Raw genomic sequence first — 20,283 nt, 5'->3', positions numbered from 1 at the left:
AATGTATGTGTAAAAATCCCTTTGGATTCTTCTTAACCCGATTGCCAAAGCTATCCCATGTTCCCTTTTTGCCCTCCTGAATTCCCTCTTAAATATACTTGCACTGCCTTTATACTCTTCAAGGGATTCACTCAATCCCTGCTGTCTATTCCTGACGTATGCTGCCTTCTTTTTTGTGACTAAAACCTTACCTTCTCCAGTCCCTCTGCACTCCTGTCCCTATGTAAGGAGTGAGGGTCAGTTTATTATCCAACAGCTCCCTGGTTCTGACAATGGGCTTATGTGATGAGACATGGTGTGGTGAAAAACACGGTATGGAGGTGCTTCAGAGGCAAAGAAAATTCCGATTTTATTAAAACATTGACAGGTAAATGAATATTTTGAAAAAAAACAGTGCGATGCATCGAGTGAAATCAGACTTATCTGACTGTTGTTAACTCCCCAGTTAACCCTTGCAGTCTTGACTTGGTACAGTGTGGTTTGAATTACAGAGAGCTGTTAATTACTGAGTGACAGGGGAAAGGATAGAGAGAGAGAGTGACAGAGAGTAAACACGAATCCCGGGATCCTCTCATACTTCCCTCCCCTGGGGACTGCCCTGCACTGTCAGCCCTGTAGCCCACCCTTTCTCCCCTCTCTTACTGAGCTGGGACAGAGGGTCTCGATGACCTTCTGCTCGCCCCCAGACTGGCTTGTGCTGGTTTGGAGAGTGGTGGGTGTCGCTGGCACTGCCCTAGTCAGTCTCTTGGCTCTCCACTCACATCTCATCAGTAGTTAGAGGGTTGTGGATAAGAAGATTGCTCGCTCTCCTTCTTTTCCTGAGTCTGTGACTGGCTGTAACTGATTCCCTTGATGATGGCCGGACCTCTAACTGAACAAACCCCAGAGATTAGGGTTCCCCAGTTATACCGGCTGGAGGTTCCCCATGTTTCCTGCCAAATCTGGATTGGATCACTGAGCTGTTGGTCCTCCTCTCGGGGCTGAATGAGCTTCCTGAGTATTCGATGAGTGTGAATGGTTTTCCAATTAAAGTCAGTGGGTGTACAATAGTTTTAAATGTCCATTATTTCTCTTCGAGGGATGCAGGTTAAGGTGTTGCTGATGGTGTGATGGCCTTCCCATTCAAGACAAACAAAGGTGTGAAATGTTCGTACAAAGGTGTAGAGTGTTCAGGATCTCTGCGTCCGAGCAAATGATTACAAGTTGAATGGTCGTGTAATGTTGCAAGCTGCAGAATGTCTCTGTTGTTTGCTCTGCAGGCTGGTGCTCATTGTCTTTTAGAGTGTGGTGCTAGAAAAGCACAGCAGGTCAAGCAGCATCCGAGGAGCAAGAGAGTCGATGTTTCAGGCAAAATCACTTTATCGGGAATATGTGGCTGGGGGACGGGGGCTGAGTGATGAATATGACGGTGGGAGTGGGGCTTGGGGAAGGTAGCTGGGAAGGTGATAGGTGGGTGAAGGTGAGGGGATGATGGTGATAGGTCGGAGCAGAGGGTGGAGTGGATAGGTGGGGAGGAAGATGCACAGGTAGGACAGTTCAAGAGGGTGGTGCTGAGTTGGAGGGTTGGTTCTAGCAAGAGGTGGTGTGGAGGGGAGATGAGGAAACTGGTGAAGTCGACGTTAATGCCGTGTGTTGAAGTGGTCAGCCACAGGACGGTGGGGTTATTTGGTGCATGTGTCCCAGTGATTTTCCCTGAAACGTTCCTCAAGTTGGCATCCTGTCTCCCCATTGTAGAGGAGACACTATCAAGAACAACAGACACAGTAGATGAGGTGGTTGGATGTGCAGGAAAATCTCTGCAGGATGTGGAAGGATCCTTTGGGGCCTTGGACAGAGTGAGCAGGGAGGTGTGAGTGCAGGTTTTACACTTCGTGCTGTGGCAGGGCAAGGTGCCGGGAGTGGAGGAGGGGGTTAGTGGGGGGCATGGACCTCACCAGGGAGTCACGGAGTGAATATGGAAGCGGTCCACAGAGACTTTTCCCTCCGTGACTCCCTGGTTAGGTCCACACTTCCCACTAACCCATCCTCCCCTCCACTTGTCACTGTGTAAAGCCTGCATCCACACCTCCAACAAAGGCCCCAAAGGATCCTTCCACATCCAACAGAGATTTTCCTGCACATCCAAACACCTCATCTGCGGTGTCTGTTGCACTCGATCATTTCAGGGAACATTTCTGGGACACACGCACAAACAAACCCCACTGCCCTGTGGCTGAACAGTTCAACTCCCCCCTCCCACGCTGCCAAGGACATGCAGGTGCTGGGACCCCTCCACTGCCAAATCCAGGTACTGCCTGACCGCTATGTTTTTCCAGTGCCACACTTTTCGACTCTGATCGGCAGTCCTCACTTTCTCCTTTATTGTCTTTGAGCTGATGCATTTGTGGGGGCCTTCCTTTATCTTACCCCGTTCCAGACTGCTGCCCCTGAGCTTGCATATTGCCTCGTCTGTCCCAGCGACTCTCAGTTTAAATGTGAATTCCACAAACTCATGTCCCAAGTTCAGATGGTTTTTGTCCAGGGAATCTAATGGGAATGTTTACTCCACCTTACACCTACCAGCCCTGTATTTCACCTTGTGTCTCTACTCTGATTATCTCAGTTTTGATGGCTTCCTTTTTGTTTAGCTGTTCCTTCACCTGCGAGTATCTGCTACCAATCAACTATTGAATGTTCTTGCCAAACACCATCAAAATTTGCCTTCTTCCAATTTAGTGCAACTGGCAAAACAATCTCTTGGCCAAACGAGTCACAGCACATTTAAACCATCTCTTAAGTCAACGGGGATAGAATGTAAAATGCAAATACAATCCAATCTGATTTGCATGTTCCCTTGCTTCGGACCCATTTGATGATGACATTCCCATGGCTGGTTCCAGACTCTCCTCGAGGCAAGACATTTATTCACTATCCAACAATTCAATGTGTGTGTTTAACTAAATAAACTACTTTTTAAAAAAATGAGTGAAAAAGGGTTTTGTGTGCAAGGCTACAGTCTGAAGTGAATACTTCATCTGATCAGCGATAATGTACACTTTACTCAAAGCCACAACCCAGCTGACATCTGGCAAGTGGACAACCTGAGAGTGAAGCATTACCTCCCCACTGCTCCTGATAATGTGACAGTCTGTATACTCTGCAGTCTGCCTAGCTAGCAATTAAATCAAAGATTTTAACTGTTGCATCATTTATGACAAATTTAAGTTCCAAACATGAGAAACCAGCTCAACAATATCTGATCATGGAATCCAGGGGAAGGTAAAGGTTGTTGTTAATTAAAGGAAGACGGGTATAAACCTGATGTTGGGTGGGAGGGGTGTCTTGTGATACAGTGGTGGTGTCCCTACCCATGCTCCAGAGGTGTGTGTGTTAACATCTCTGAACAGGTTGATTCTGAAAAGGTTATTTTTTTAAAAAATTCTACATAAAAAGCTGACGTTTAAGCCTGTGCCTGTGGATTCAAAACACTTTCGAATTCAGTAAAGCAGGATTAACAAAATAATGCATTGAGAGAGAAAACAACATGAAATTAAACTAGTGAGAGACAAGAACATGTGTTTGAAATAGCTTTCTCAAGATAAAGCAAAAGGTGATCAGAAAAGACAACTGGCAGAGGAAGGAAAACCTGCAATTGGGACGGTGTGAATAACAGAGAAATAAAGATGATATTTTGGGTCTGTCTTCAGAGAGGAACATTCACTCCACTTCTCAATAATACAATACAAGCAATGTCCTAGTGAAAATGAGCAGATTGCTGAATTGGTCATGAGTGAACAGAAGTCGTACTGGGAAATTAATATAATTCCAGAATCTAAAGATCAACATTCAAAATCCTCAGAATATTGGTTGCAGTGATCATGATCTTTCACTGCCACTCCGGTACATATTTGTGTGTTCTGATCATGTTTTGCTTCACCTATAGAAAGCTTTTTCAAACATTTTCATCTCTGTCACTGGTTGAATTTGATGTTGTTTTCTCTCAATGCATTTTTTTAGTCCGACTGTACTGAATGTAAAAAGATATTCTGAATCCCCATTTTTTTAAAGCACCTTGTTCATTCCCGCTGCATCACAAAATGTCACCCTTTCCCCAACATCATCATTATACACCCCTTCCTTTAATTAACAACAATCTTTACCTTTCCCTGTATTCCATGAGTAGATCTTGTTGAGCTTTTGCTCATGATTGGAATTTAAATTTGTTACAAATGATGAAACAATTAAATCTTTGATTTAACTGCAAGCGAACCAGACTGCAGAGTATACAGACTGTCACATTATCAGGAGCAGTGGGGAGGTAATGCTTCACTCTCAGGTTGTCCACTTGCCAGATGTCAGCTGGGTTGTGTCTTTGAATAAAGTGTACATTATCGCTGATCTTATGAGGGAAGGGTATGCTGCCAGTGGAGAGATCAATAAGAAAATATTTCTTCAAATGAAGTACTTGCTTCTGACAGTAAGTATTTACCTCATTAAAAAAAAAGTAGAGTTTATTTAATTAAACACACACATTGAATTGTTGGTTGATTAGATTAGATCAGATCCCCCTTGGTAAGGAAACAGGCCCTTCGGCCCAATAAGTTCATACCAACCCACCAAAGAGCAATCCACCCAGTCCAATTCCCCTACATTTACCCTTGACACTATGGGTAATATACACTATGGCCAATTCACCTGGCATGCACGTCTTTGGGTTGTGGGAAAAAACCAGAGCACCCGGAAGAAGCCCACACAGACACAGGGAGAACGTACAAACTCCACACAGACAGTTGCCTGAGGCTGGGATTGAACCCGAGTCCCTAGCACTGTGAAGCAGCAGTGCTAACCACTGAGCCACCGTACCCACTCTAAAAGTTGTCAGAAATACTGACATTTGTAAACTTGATCAGCTTCATCGAATCCCTACAGTGGGGAAGCAGGCCATTCGGCCCACACTGACACACCAAACAGTGCCTGACCTACACCCAGTCCATTCTCCTAGCTAACTCACCTAGCTTCCACATCCCTGGATGCTGTAGGCATGGCCAATCCACCCTAATCTGCACATCTTTGGACTATGGGAGGAAACACACACAGACGTGGGAAGAATGTGCAAACTGCACACATACAGTTACCTGAGGCTGGGATCGAACCCAGGTCCCTGGCACTGGAAGGCAGCAGTGCTCACCACTGAGCCACCAGACCACCCAAAGCAATGGTTGTTGAATCAATGTCTCACCTTGAGGAGAATTTGGAACCAGCCACCAGAGTATTAGCATTAATTTGGTTTGAAGCAAAGGAACATGCAAATGGAATCAAATTGTTTTTACACTTTGCATTCTCTCCCTGTTGAGATAAGAGATGGGTGGATGTGCTGTGGTTCATTTGGTCAACAGGATTGTTTTGCAAGATGTAAATGTCTGGCCGACTCAAAAGAAGGAGTGGCCCAACAGGGACAGTGACATAAATTGAGGGCTGAAGGGCAGAGTCATTAACTGGTTCAGAGGAGAGGTGGTTCAGGTTGGTGAAAAGTTTTTATGCCTCTCTGTCTGTTTCTCTTCACTTGGCTCTCTCTCTTTTTCTCTCTCACTGTCTCCCACTCTGCATCTCTCTCGCTATCATTGTCCCTCTCCCTCTCTTGCTCTTTCTGTCTCAGTGCCTCTCTCCGTCGGTCTCATTCTCTTTCACTGATTCTCCCTCTCTCGCACTCTGTCTGTCTATCTCTTATGCTGTTTCTCTTCCTCTCCCACTGTATCTTTCTCTCTCAATGTCTCTCTCTCTCACTGTCTCTGTCACTCTTCTCTCTCACTGTCTTGTTGGCTCCCTCAATGAATCTCTCTCTGTTCCTTTTTCTTGCTCGTTCCCCCTCTCTCTCTCATATGTCTCGGTGTACTCTGCTTCTGAATTCCTCTCTCTCTCTGTCCTTCAGTATGTCTCTTGTCTCTCTCTCTCTTTTAAACTCTCTGTCTTAAACTGTCTCTCTCTCACACTATTGATCTCACTCTGTCCCTCTTTCTCATTCTTCCTGTGTCTCTCTCTCGTGCTTTCTGTCTCTATCTCTCGCTCTTTCAGCCGCAGTAACTCTCCCTCTCTCTGTCTAACTGACTCTAACTTCCTCATTCTCTGTCTCCCTCTATCTCCCTCACTGTATCTCTCCCACTGTCTTTCTATCTCAGTGACTCTCTCTCTGTCACAGTCTCCCACTCTCTCTTTCTGAGTCTCTCACTGTCTCTGTCACTCCCCCACCCTCACACTGTCTTGCTTTCTCCCTCAGGGTATCTCTCTTTGACACACATGCTGTCTCTCTCTCCCTCTCTCACTGACTCTATTCCTCATTCTTACTTCCCCCTCTCTCTCATGTCTTTCTCTGTCTCTCTCTCACTGACTCTTTCAGTTCCTTATTCTTCCTTCAGCCCCCTCTCTCTCATGTCTCTCTATCTTTCTCTCCTGTATCTCTCTGTTTCTACTCTGTCTCTGACTCACTCTATCTCACTCTCTCTGTCCTTCACATCACCTCTCTCACACTCTCTTTCTCTCATTTTTGATCTCTTGCTGTCGCTCTCTCTGTCCGTATTTCTTGTTCTTTCACCATTTATGTCTCTCTCATTCTTTTTTCTGCCTCTCTCTTCCTCTTGCACTCTCACTGTCTTTCTCTCTTTCTGCCACTTAGTCACTCACTAACTCCCTCTCTCACACACACATATTCTTTGTCTCTATCTGTCTCTCACTCCCTGTCTGCCTCTCACTCTCTTTCTCACTCTTTCCTTCTCTGCCTCTCACACTCTGTCTTTTTCTCTCTGCCACTGTCTCTGTCTCACCTCCTCTCGGTCCTTCTTTCCCACTCTGCATCTTTGGTTGTCTGTCTGTCTGTGTCTCTCTCACAAACTGTTTCTCTCATTGTCTGTATCTGTGTCTCTTTCTCTCACTGTTTCTCCACGTCTGTCTGGTTTTCTCTCTCACTCAGTCTGTCAGCCCGCCTCTCTCTCCCCCTCCCCCCCCCCCATTTGTCTCTCTCTATCTGAAGCAGGTTGCTGAAGTCATAACATTATATTTATAATTACTGGGTTTCACAAGGTAATGTAAGAGAAGTGTGGAAAAGGTCCTGTTTGAACCATTGAATTCTAATTCTTCAAGCCCAAAATTTGGATAGATGGTAAATGATATTTTCCAGCTGTACTGTGGGTAGGGTGGTGCACACCAGTGTGATCGATACCAACAACTCTCAGAGCAAATGCCTGCAGGTCAAGGAACATCAGCTCAGTGCTAATGTAATGGAGTCTGAACTTCGATCATTCTGATGTCTCATTGAGGGGGTGATTATCTGGACATTGTGTTCCAGGAGGCAGAAGCATCTGCTTGGATTTGCACTTTGGAAGTATCTGTGCTCAGAGATAGTACGGTGTCTGGAGGGAAGTGCAGTTTTCGAACCTCTGAGGTAGCAGTGGAAAAACCTCAGCTTTTGCACTTTGGTGTATTCACTGGCTAAATCAACCCTTATTATCCATCCATCCATCTTTGTAATGAATACGATGGACCGCGAATTTATGGCAGCATCTGTGGGAAGAAACCAGAGTTAATGCTTCGAGTCTGTTGACCCTTCATCAGAACAGATAGCAGCAGGGAATAAGGGGTATTTATAGTGAAGACTGGGTTGGGTGTGCTGTGGGGGGAAAGGGAGATCTGAGTGGATAGATGGAGATGAAGCCCAGAGAGACAGAGAGAGAGAGATGTGTGTGATAACATGCGCATTTAAGAGAGATTGGTTCTGTTCTGCTTCTTTTCAAGAGATGCTGGGATGTCTGCTCCATGGAAAGCAGACTAAGTAGCTTTTATTTTGTTACAGACCAGGCCAGAACCCCTCAAAATGTTTTAAGAAGGTAGCCGAGACCCTAACTTCATCCTGTTTTAAAGGCAGATGTGAAGTGGATATTCCCGGTGAAAAGCAACTGCTCAAATAACTGAGCTTTAAGCAAAACAGAATTTATTTAAACCCTACAGTTGAAACACAAACTAAACAAAACGGAATTTAAAATAACCGAACTATGGAAAGCATTAACCGACACAGTCCAGTAACTCCTACTAGGTCACTGGTCCAGTACAGCAACACCTCGTCAACACACCCCTTGGCAAAAAGGTAAATTGCAACACAGCTTCTTACAGAGAGGCGGGGATAACTTCCAAAGCGATTTCAGAGAGAAAGGCAATGAGGAATCATCTGCTGAAGTTTTCAATCTTCCCTGGAATCCATCATGTTCAGACTGTGGGCTAAACAAAACTTGAAAAAAACCCCCTGAACTGGGAGAACTGGCCACTTCTCCGCCGTTGTTAAACTCAGTTCTTTCCAGACCCATCAGCACCTCTGCCTTTAAGATGTCTCTTAAAAAAAAACCCAGGGACAAAACAACCTTGTGAAAGTGAGAGCAGTGTCACAGTTTAAAGGAAAGGACAGAAGCATGAATGGGTGCAGTGAGCCTCACACACAGACCCAGGGTTTTAGGGGTTGCTTTCAGCTGTTGAAGTTGGGGGTTTTGGAATTGAAGCTGCCAGATACAGGTCTCTCTCTCTCTCTCTTCCTGCTGCCAGATTCCTGCTGTTAGTGTTCCTTCTCCTGGACTAGAATCTGCTGGATTTTGCCTTGGCCAAGGCTGCATTTATGTGATGTTGCTATACTAGGACGTTGATGAGTATTAGTTAAATAATACACTATTTTGTTAAGTATGTCGACAGAATTAAAATTAGCCATTTTTTTGTTTTGCATATTTTCTAACTGTGGGGTAAGAACGAAGTGGCTTTTGCTTAAATCCGATGAGATTGACCAATCAAATCACATCTGGAATGCAGCACCTTAAACTCGCCTCAAAATAAGATAATGGTTACAGTCCAGGCTATCTCCTTGATAGTCTTCAGGGCATTTAGTCTGTTCCATAAAATACAAAAGGGCTGGGAAAACAAGGAGATAATGGAGAGCAAGCCAGGATAGAAGAAAAGTTGAATATGTGATAATAGATGCTAAGAATAGGAGAGAATGGACAATGAAACAAAGGGTGACCTTCCCATCAGCCCTGCTCCATCTTCCGATATGATCCTGGCTGATCCTTTATCACGCAGTCACATACCTGTTGTTTTCTCAGACCCACTGACACTTTTAGCTCCTGGAAATCAATATGTTTCTTTCTTTAAAAAAAACCCAGTGACTTTGCCTCCAGAGTCATTTGTGGTCGAGGTCTCCAGATGGTCACCACTGTCTGAGTGAAGGCATTTCTCAGCATCTCAGTCAGAAATGGTGTCCCGTGTGTATGCTAAGACCCTGGCCCCTTTCTCTGGATTCCCAGGCCCGGGAAACATTGCATCCTGAGCCCTGTCAGAATCCTATACACATCAGTGAGACACTTCACCTTCCAGTGAATGCCGGCCCACCCAACCCCAACACTCCTCATAGGACCAACCTGGCACAGCAACAATTATTCTGATAAACCCTTACTGCTGTCTCCTCGCAGTAGGTATCAATTTCCATTGGTACTTGAATCAAGAATGTACAAAATACTCCAGCTGTGGTCTCACCAACTGTATAAGCTTTCAAGCTGTACTGAAATCCACAGCCAATGAAGGCCAACAGGCGGTTTGTCTTTCTAACATGTTGCTTTATCCAGCTGCACCTTCCTTTTGAATTTCAGTGACCTCTGGAAAAGGCCATCCATAGATTCCTACAGCATGGAAACAGACCCTTCAGTGCAATGTGTCCACACTCATCAGGTTTCCCAAACTAACCTAGTTCCATTGTGCTGCATTTGGCCCATATCTCTCTGAACATTTCCTATCCATGTATCTGTCCAATTGTCTTTTAAATGTTGTAACTGTACATGCATCTCCCTCTTCCTCTGGCAGTTCAATCCACACACGAACCATCCTCTGTGTAACAATGTTGCCCCTCAGGTCCCTTTTAAATCTCTCTTCTCTCACCTAAACACTGTGCCCTCCGGTTATGAACTCCCCTATCTTTAGAAAAAGACCGTTGCTAATCACCTCATCTACGCCCCTCATGATTTTTCAACCTCTCTAAGGTCACCCCTCAACTTCCTACATTCCAGTGAATTAATGTCCCAGCCTATCCCTCCTCTCCTTATGGATGACAATATTGCTCCATTCGATCACTATTTGAATAATACTCTACAAATATGTATCTTATTTCCTATTGACGTGGACAATTTCCCATTTGCACCTTCCATGTGTTTCCCAATTTACTGAAATTGTTCATATTATTCTGAAGCCTTCTTACCTCCTGTACATCAGTCACAATGATGCACAAGTTTGAATTGTCATCAAATCTAGATATTTTATACTTGATTCACCCATCCAAATTGGTGATATGTATTGTGATTAACTGGACCTGCACCAGAGTCAGTTTGTGATCAGTGAATGATACTGGGAACCTGTGCAATATCCTGTGGGATGTTTCAATCCTTTAAAGGTTCTATGTAAGTGCACATTGTTTTGGACATTTTCAAAGTCCTGTTGTATTTGGAGTCTGAGAACACATCTCCTCCACCGACCCCTTCCAAGAGAGCTGTGGGCCTGTTGCACCTATTCTGAAAGGTTGGCTATACCCCATAACTCCTGGAAGAAACTCTAACCTTCACCTGCAAATTGTACTCATGGGAGGTAACCAGACCTTCTGCTTAATTAATGGCAAACACCACCCAGGACGTTTATGTTTGCCAACATCTGTGTCCCTGCATATCTTTCATGCTCTTGCCAATGTAGTTTTGAATTGAACAAGTTTTTCTTTCATCTTTTCCAGTTTTGTCTGTGTGTTTCCTATCGTACGGTTAAAGGGTGCTGACAAATCTGAAAAATGCGGACACTCTGCCTATTCGTGTTGGTGCTGCTCACAATCCCCATGTCAGATGCGGCTGCACTGGATAACCATGCCGTGACTGGCATTTTTAAAAGGTAAGTGTCAGTGAAACAGCTCTTACCTGATCAGGGCGGCACGGTAGTACAGTAGTACAGCAGTTAGCACTGCTGCCTCACAGTGCTAGAGACCTGGGTTCAATTCCCGCCTCAGGCGACTGACTGGAGTTTGCATATTCTCCCCTCCGGGTGAATTGGCCATGCTAAATTGCCCATAGTGTGAGGTGAAGGGGCAAATGTGGGGGTCTGGGTGGGTGGCGGGTCGGTGTGGACTTGTTGGGCCGAAGGGCCTGTTTCCACACTGTAAGTAATCTAAAAAAAAAGCTCTGTAAGCAGAGGAGGGGGGGGGGGGGGGAGGTGCTGTACATCACTAAGAGTGAAATCGATAGCATCCGCTGACCCTGAAATAAAGGAGACAGTGAAATACATCGGAGTGATTTTTGGAGAAAATGCCCAAATCCCACTCACAGGCAACATTTTACTGTTTACTGAATCGCCTCACCCACCTCTCAGTTTCCCTTTGTCTCCCTCTGTCTCCTTCACTATTATTCCCATTTCCTGTCAGTCTGCAAGTCTTTGTTTTCTCTCTGTCCCTTTCTTCTGTTCCCTTGCTTTCTCGTTGCTCCACACCTTGTCCTTATGCCCCAAACTTTTTCTATTTTCCAATTCTTCCAGGATTCTCTCTACCTCCAGTTCGAGTTCACTGCTCCTGTAGCCTTCATTGTCTCTCTCTTTCTCTCTCCCCATCTCTCTCTGTTTCTAATCAATATGTCTGGCATGGAGCATCGAGTAGTGCATCAGTCAAAGGACCTTATGGTGAAGGTACAGTGAGTTATCAAGAAGGCTTGTGGCATTCTGTGATTCATTGCAGGAGGATTTGTACAAAAATAAGTAACAATGTTCTGTGCTCTGTCGCATCACCCTGGTTCTGTCTTTAAACCTGACACTGATCCCAGAATTTACTACAACACTGAGATAGGGATACAAACTGAAGCAACATTGACCTTCCCATGCAATAATTTGAAATGCGAATTGCAGGGTTTCACCTTTTCTTTAATATGATGGGCATTGTTCCAAGTAACACATCTCAAACAGGGCCCACTAACACTGCACAGAGAATGTTTCACCTGAAGTCTGTCCCTAGACTCACACCCTGACTTTACCCCTTTCAGTTTCCGCTTGGTGCTGGACACCGGGCGTCTGATTATGGGAGAGAACACTTCGCCTTCCTGGTGGCTTTACCTGCTTCCCAGTGCGGAAACTCCAATAGATATATAGACTTGAACCCCAGCATATCAATACATCCTTTCATTACCTCCGATGTGAACTTTTTCCAAAACTACCCAGGTAGAAATTACCTCGCTGTCTTCCCGAACAGCAGCAGTCGTTGCCCAGAAAGTAAATTGCTGAACCCCGTCCAGATCAACAGGAACCGCACCGCGTCTCAGCTTTTCCAAACTCTGCTGAATAACAGACTCCAGCACAATAACCAGCCAGTGGGCTGTATCATTCTCTACACCACCTACAGCCCATGTCTAGATCACTGTTTCAGTAACACGGGGAATTGTCAGATCATCCCTGCCTTGCAAAAATCCCCATTTCGGGACATATGGACTGAACCAGACATTCACAAGCATTTTGGCTTCAGTAAAATATTTGCACATGATGCAGATCAGAGGTGACATCAGGAAATCCGGGAAAAGCTGGCTCCAGTGGAGAATACCGGGTTTCATGTCAGAAGGTGTGCTATGGAATACCCAATCGGGTGTAAAGAATGCTCCACTCCAGAATACAGCATCGAACAGACTCCAATAATTGATTTAACATACTAAGGGATCTGGGAATTTCTGAAAATGGGTGCAGTGCCTATTCAAATACATCAATCACATTTCAAAACAATATAAAAATTTAAATTTACCAACATATCCTTTCTGCTTAACATTCAATGAATCAAATGAGATGTCATCGGAGAATAAAAGTCAATTATCAACTCAATAAATTCAAGAATCCATCACAGTCAAAATCAATTCCATTCACAACCTCTTTTTCCTGTCCATCAACACATCTGCAAATGCAACCCAATACTGGTCCCACATTCTCAGTATCAGTTTTATTCTAACCCTGCTGCTCACTGCAGACAGAGATAGAACATAGATACAGAATGTTTGAGAGACTGAACAAGCTTACAGGGATAGGGTGTGTTAGAACGTAGAACATTACAGCGCAGTACAGGGCTCTTAGGCCCTCGATTTTTTGCCGACCTGTGAAATCAATCTGAAGCCCATCTAACTGACACTTTTCCATTATCATCCATGTTTATCCAGTGATCATTTAAATGCCCTTAAAGTTAGCGAGTCCTCTACTGATCTAGGCAGGGCATTGCATGCCCATTCTACTCTCTGAATAAAAAATCTATCTCTGATATCTGTCCTATATGTATCACCCCTCAGTTTAAACTATGCCCCCTTTGTGCTAGCAATCACCATCCGAGGAAAAAGGCTCTCACTGTCTGCCCTATCTATTCCTCTGATCATCTTGTGTGCCTCTGTCAAGTCACTTTTTAACCTTTTTTTCTCTACGGAATACAGCATTAAGTCCCTCAGCTTTCTTCATCAGACCTACCCTCCGCACCAGGCAACATCCTGGTAAATCTCCTTTACATCGTTTCCAAAGCTTCCACATCCTTCTTATAATGCGGTGATCAGGACTGTGCACAATAACTCCAAGTGTGGCCACACCAGAGTTTCGTACAGCTGCAACATGACTTCATGGCTCCAAAACTCAATCCCTCTACTAATAAAACCTAACACATCATATGCCATCTTAACAACCCTTTAACCTGGGTGGAAATTTTCAGGGCTCTAACATGGACACTGAGATCTACCTGCTCACCCACATTACCAAGTATCTTACCCATTAGCTCAGTACTCTGTGTTCCTGTTATTCAATCCAAAGTGGATCATGTCACATTTTTCTGCATTAAACTCCATTTGCCACCTCTCATCCCAGCTTTTCAGCCTATCTATGTCTCACTGTAATCTATAACATACTTTGGCACAACTTCACCAACGTTAATGGCAAATGTACTAACCCATCATTCTATGCCATCATGCAGGTCATTTATAAAACTGATAAACAGTAGTGGCACCAAAGCAGATCCTTGCAGTACACCACGAGTAACTGAACTCCAGGATGAAACAATTCCCATCAACCACCACCCTTTGTCTTCTTACAGCCAGCCAATTAATGATTCAAACCACTAGATCACTCTCGATCCCATGCCTCCGTATTTTCTGGGATAGCCTACCGTAGATAATCTTATCAAACGCTTTACTGAAACTGAGATGTTGGACAACAGTACAGTAGCACCTCGACTTACGAACTTAATCCGTTCTGGGACCCAGTTCGCGAACTGAATCAATTTTTCCCATTGCTTGGATAGCGTAAGAATGCTTGGACGGTTGTTCACAGTGCACGCGCCAAACACGAACTGAATGAGATCATGCGGGGCCCGAGAGCATTTGTGTTCAACAAGTGCGTAGCAAAGCAGAACAATGAAACCACGTGGTCGCACACGGGCTTTTTGCGTTCGCACCTTGAATTTTGTACATTTGTTGAAGCAAAGTTTTACGTACTTATTCGTAAACCAATTTGTTCGTGAACGGGGTCGTTCGTATGTCGAGGCGCTACTGTACTTGAAAAGATTCAGAAAAGATTTCCAAGGATGCTGCCAGGGTTACAGGGTTTGAGCTATAGGGAGAGACTGAATAGACTGTTCACTATGAGTCTAGATTAGAGTAGTGCTAGAAAAACACAGTTCAGGCAGCATCCAAGGACGTGCTGTGCTTTTCCAGCACCACTCTAATCTAGACTCTGGTTTCCAGCATCTGCAGTCCTTGTTTTTACCCTGTGTTCAATGTGATCTAACCTTGCTCAGCAGTCTACGGGTGAGCAGTAGAGGAACCTTGTCGAACACCTCATTGACGTTCATGTAGATCATAACCACCGCTCTTTAAAGGCATCTGAATGAGTATGTGACTAAGAGGGATATGAGCTAAATGCTGGAAATGGGACTAGATTTATATAGGATATGTGGTTGGAATGGTTGTGTTGGACAGAAGGGTCAGTTTCCGTGCTGTATATCTCTTGACTCTATGCCTGTGACTCTAAAAGGAAGAGTATGCAGTAATGTTTAAACCCAGTGCTGGAGATGGATGTGAAGAAATCTGCACTGAGGCTTGTGGCCTTCTCCAAGTCCCCTTCTATTTACACATGAACTGTCCTTGACTTTATCACGACCTCATTCAGAGACCGCATCTCTGACATTGACCCTTCTCATCTGTCAGCCAGGGCTCCCCGCTTGGTCCAGATTAACAGCTCCAATCAGGGAACTCATATTCTATGAGGTCCAGCTGGCTGTCCTGGTCACAACCACTGGAATTCATATTTCCCCTGGAAATAAAGCACACACTAAAGAGAATCAGTTACATACCCGGGGAAAAGGAAGGGGTAAGGCCATACTGGAAAGGAAAGGGAGTCACACATTTGAGGCGACCCAGAAAGTGGATGAAAATTGAATGGGAAGGAGACCAGTAAAAACAGATTTAATCGCCTGAACAAAGTATTTCCTTTGTGAAATGGATTAAGAGTTTCGGTGCAGAGCATGCCTTCAGTTTCCCCTTAATTGATCTGCAGTTTCTGCATCATTTCCAAATGTTCTCTCTCCAATGTTGTACTGTTGGAATGGTTTGAACAGAGAGATATCATTTCTTTGCACAGCTGTATTCAATGAAATGATTTGCATGCAGAACTACACGTGATTTTTTTGCTTTTGATTTATACACATAAAATAAAGTTAATCTCACCATTGAACAGCAATCTGAAAACAGAATGATTTATCTCATTCACCTGCCACTTATTCCTGTCAATGAGTTATGTTTCTGTTTTGTGAAGAAATATGAATGAGCTGGAGAAGTAATGGCAGCGTCCATGGTGGGGATTCTCGAACATTGCAGCTGGATGGTGGGGGTCAGGGAAGAGGGTTGGGGTTCACAAAATCTAGTCAGGAGGGAGAGGGAAAGACAAGTGGTGTAAGTGGGAACACTAAGACAGTGAGGAGAATGAAATGCGGTTGGAGAGATCTCTGGCTGCATTCCCAAAGGCAGGGGCTAAATGGAAGAGGACACAAAGGATTGACTCACAGGAAGTAAGGATGAGGCTAGGCTGACTGTGAAACAGGCAACAGACACTGGTAGAAGGGTGAACAATACAGGCTCACTGTGAGACTGTTTCCAGTCACCAAATAGTTACTGGGACAAATGTTGACTGAGCCTGGAGGATCATCAACTCAGTAAGTGATGCTCTTTGGTCTGCCCGGAACTTGTTGGTCTTCCAGAGCGAGGAGTTGACCCTGACTGAATGTTGCAGACTGACACATCCTAATGTCCAGGATTACATGCTGAGGGATGGACTAAAGCTTGGGGCAACTGCTGCCAAGGTGCAGTGGGGGGTAAGACCACTGTCTAAGGTTTTCCTGCTGAAGGGAAATGGGGGTCCATTCAGTTATCGGACCTTCCCAGTGTCTCCCAGATATATAATGATGTATATATAATGATGTAAGAGACCTTTTTTGGGTTTTTGGTTCGTCCAAAGTCCAATGTTTGTTTACTTGAATAGATTATTCTTTGTTGTAATATCCTTTATTGTCATGTGATATGCAACTGTAAAGGACCAAACTGCATTTGTGACTATGTATATATAGAAAGATATTTTGGATGAATCAAATATAATTTTGAAATTTAAAAAGAAAAAGCCAAGCTCAGCGTTAGATTGTTCACAATCACCATGTAGTAACTGGGTGGCATGCAGATGAGGCCAGACTCTCAATGAGACTGTTTATACTCACCATATTGTAACTGGGTGGTGCGTCAATGAGGCTAGGTTCACTGAGAGACTGTTTTACAATGACTTTATACTGACTTGGAGGTGTGTAAATGAGGCCACACTCAGTGTGAGACTGTTTACAGACACTGTACAGTTACACAGAGGTATGTAGATGAGGGCAGGCTCACTGTGAGACCCTTTACATTCAGTGTGTAGTTACTGGGAGATGTGGAGAGCAGGCCAGAATCACTGTGAGACTCCTTACAGTCAGTGTGTAGTTACTGGGAGGTGTAGAGAGCAGGCCAGAATCACTGTGAGACTCCTTACAGTCAGTGTGTAGTTACTGGGAGGTGTGGAGAGCAGGCCAGAATCACTGTGAGACTCCTTACAGTCAGTGTGTAGTTACTGGGAGGTGTGGAGAGCAGGCCAGAATCACTGTGAGACTCCTTACAGTCAGTGTGTAGTTACTGGGAGGTGTGGAGAGCAGGCCAGAATCACTGTGAGACTCCTTACAGTCAGTGTGTAGTTACTGGGAGGTGTGGAGAGCAGGCCAGAATCACTGTGAGACTCCTTACAGTCAGTGTGTTGTTACTGGGAGGTGTGGAGAGCAGGCCAGAATCACTGTGAGGCTCCTTACAGTCAGTGTGTAGTTACTGGGAGGTGTGGAGAGCAGGCCAGAATCACTGTGAGACTCCTTACAGTCAGTGTGTAGTTACTGGGAGGTGTGGAGAGCAGGCCAGAGTCACTGTGAGACTCCTTACAGTCAGTGTGTTGTTACTGGGAGGTGTGGAGAGCAGGCCAGAATCACTGTGAGACTCCTTACATTCAGTGTGTTGTTACTGGGAGATGTGGAGAGCAGGCCAGAGTCACTGTGAGACTCCTTACAGTCAGTGTGTAGTTACTGGGAGGTGTGGAGAGCAGGCCAGAATCACTGTGAGACTCCTTACAGTCAGTGTGTAGTTACTGGGAGATGTGGAGAGCAGGCCAGAATCACTGTGAGACTCCTTACAGTCAGTGTGTTGTTACTGGGAGATGTGGAGAGCAGGCCAGAATCACTGTGAGACTCCTTACAGTCAGTGTGTAGTTACTGGGAGATGTGGAGAGCAGGCCAGAATCACTGTGAGACTCCTTACAGTCAGTGTGTTGTTACTGGGAGGTGTGGAGAGCAGGCCAGAATCACTGTGAGACTCCTTACAGTCAGTGTGTAGTTACTGGGAGGTGTGGAGAGCAGGCCAGAATCACTGTGAGACTCCTTACAGTCAGTGTGTTGTTACTGGGAGGTGTGGAGAGCAGGCCAGAATCACTGTGAGACTCCTTACAGTCAGTGTGTTGTTACTGGGAGGTGTGGAGAGCAGGCCAGAATCACTGTGAGGCTCCTTACAGTCAGTGTGTAGTTACTGGGAGGTGTGGAGAGCAGGCCAGAATCACTGTGAGACTCCTTACAGTCAGTGTGTCGTTACTGGGAGGTGTGGAGAGCAGGCCAGAGTCACTGTGAGACTCCTTACAGTCAGTGTGTAGTTACTGGGAGGTGTGGAGAGCAGGCCAGAATCACTGTGAGACTCCTTACAGTCAGTGTGTAGTTACTGGGAGATGTGGAGAGCAGGCCAGAATCACTGTGAGACTCCTTACAGTCAGTGTGTTGTTACTGGGAGGTGTGGAGAGCAGGCCAGAATCACTGTGAGACTCCTTACAGTCAGTGTGTAGTTACTGGGAGGTGTGGAGAGCAGGCCAGAATCACTGTGAGACTGCTTACAGTCAGTGTGTAGTTACTGGGAGGTGTGGAGAGCAGGCCAGGGTCACTCCGATACTCTTCATAATTCGTGTATAGTTATTGGGAAGTGTGGAGATCAGGCTAGCCTCAGTGAGAGACTAAAACAAAAATTGCTGGAAAAGCTCAGCAGATCTGGCAGCATCTGTGAAGAAACATCTGAATTAATGTTTCAGGTCCGCTGACACCGCGAAGTGGAGGATCGGCCGAGTCGGCGGCACAGCCGTGACAAGCTGCAAGGAGGAAGAGGGACTGAGTCGTGGCGGCAACATGCTGTGAGGGGAGGGGCATGGTTTGCCTAAGCAGAATATAACATGTCACATTCATCACAATTAAAGTCCGTCTGCCACTCCTCAGCCTATTGTCCTGTCGTACTGTCAAACAAACTTCTTCACTGTCCAACACACCACCAATTTTGCTGCTATCTGCAAACTTACAAACCTATATTCACATCCAAACCATTTTTATAAATGACATAAAGCAGTGGAACCTGCACTGAACCTGGTCACAGGCCTCCAGTCTGGAAAATAACCCTCTATCACCATTCTTAGATTAGATTAGAGAACTTACAGTGTGGAAACAGGCCCTTTGGCCCAACAAGTCCACACCGACCCGCCGAAGCGCAACCCACCCATACTCCTACATTTACCCCTTACCTAACACTACGGGCAATTTAGCATGGCCAATTCACCTGACCTGCACATCTTTGGACTGTGGGAGGAAACCGGAGCACCCGGAGGAAACCCACACAGACACGGGGAGAACGTACAAACTCCACACAGTCAGTCGCCTGAGGTGAGAATTGAACCTGGGTCTCTGGCGCTGTGAGGCAGCAGTGCTAACCACTGTGCCACCGTGCCGCTCTCTATCTCAGGAAAGTAACCCTCAGTCACCATCCTCTATCTCAGGAAAATAACCCTCTATTGCCATCCTCTATCTCAGGAAGGTGTCCAGCAATCTCTTCTCTGGCTTCTTAAAAAGTTCTGGAATTACCTGATCAGGTCCTGGGGAAATATCTACCTTTATTGATGTTAAGGTCTCTCGCATCTCTTCCTCTGTAATATGGACAGCTTTCAAGACATCACTATTTATTTCCCCAAGTTCCCTAGCTTCCGTTTAAACATGGCAGTTAAACATCCAAGGATTTACAACTTATCGAAAAGACAGTGAGGTGGGCGGAGGGGGCGGGGTTCCTTGTTCGTTAAGAATGAAATTAAATCTATGGCACTGAATGACTTAGGGTGAGATGATGTGGAGTCTGTCTGGATGGAGTTGAGTAACCACAAAGGCAAAAAAAAACAATGGGATTTATGTACAGACCTCCCAGCAGTGGTCAGGACCAGGGGTGCAAGATGTACCAGAAAATAGATAGGGCATGTCAGAAAGGCAAGGTCATGGTGATCATAGGGCTTCAATGTGCAAATGGTCTGGGTGAATTATGTTGCCAGTAGATCCAAAGAAAGGGAATTCATGGAATGCTTACAGGATGGCATTTGGAACAGCTTGTGATAGATCCCACAAGGGAGCAGGCTAATTTTTGGATAATTGGCATTTGGATAATTGAGGTTCCTCTGTACTTGATAAGCCAAAAGATCTAAAAATTGATAAATCTCCTGGCCCGGATGGGCTACATCGTAGGGTTCTGAAGGAGGTAGCTCAAGAAATAGTGGAGATGTTGGTTGTAATCTTTCAAAAATCACTGGAGTCAGGGAAAGTCCCAGATGATTGGAAAATCACTGTTG

General features: G+C 45.1%; 1 long non-coding RNA gene across 1 annotated transcript in view; it reads left to right on the top strand.

The window, feature by feature from the left end:
- Positions 1–18,897, top strand: part of LOC140484549 (uncharacterized) — a 99,533-nt gene extending 80,636 nt beyond the window's left edge. Inside the window, exons 4-5 of the long non-coding RNA XR_011962288.1 lie at positions 10,778–10,929; positions 18,718–18,897. This is a non-coding gene — a long non-coding RNA (uncharacterized lncRNA). The remainder of the gene's footprint in view (positions 1–10,777; positions 10,930–18,717) is intronic.
- Positions 18,898–20,283: the final 1,386 nt, after the last annotated feature.

The sequence above is a fragment of the Chiloscyllium punctatum genome, chromosome 13 (genome assembly GCF_047496795.1).
Source record: "Chiloscyllium punctatum isolate Juve2018m chromosome 13, sChiPun1.3, whole genome shotgun sequence".
In the NCBI taxonomy this organism is placed as follows: Eukaryota; Metazoa; Chordata; class Chondrichthyes; order Orectolobiformes; family Hemiscylliidae; genus Chiloscyllium; species Chiloscyllium punctatum.
The sequence above is the reverse complement of the archived record's forward strand: the minus strand, read 5'-3'. Positions and strand labels throughout refer to the sequence as shown.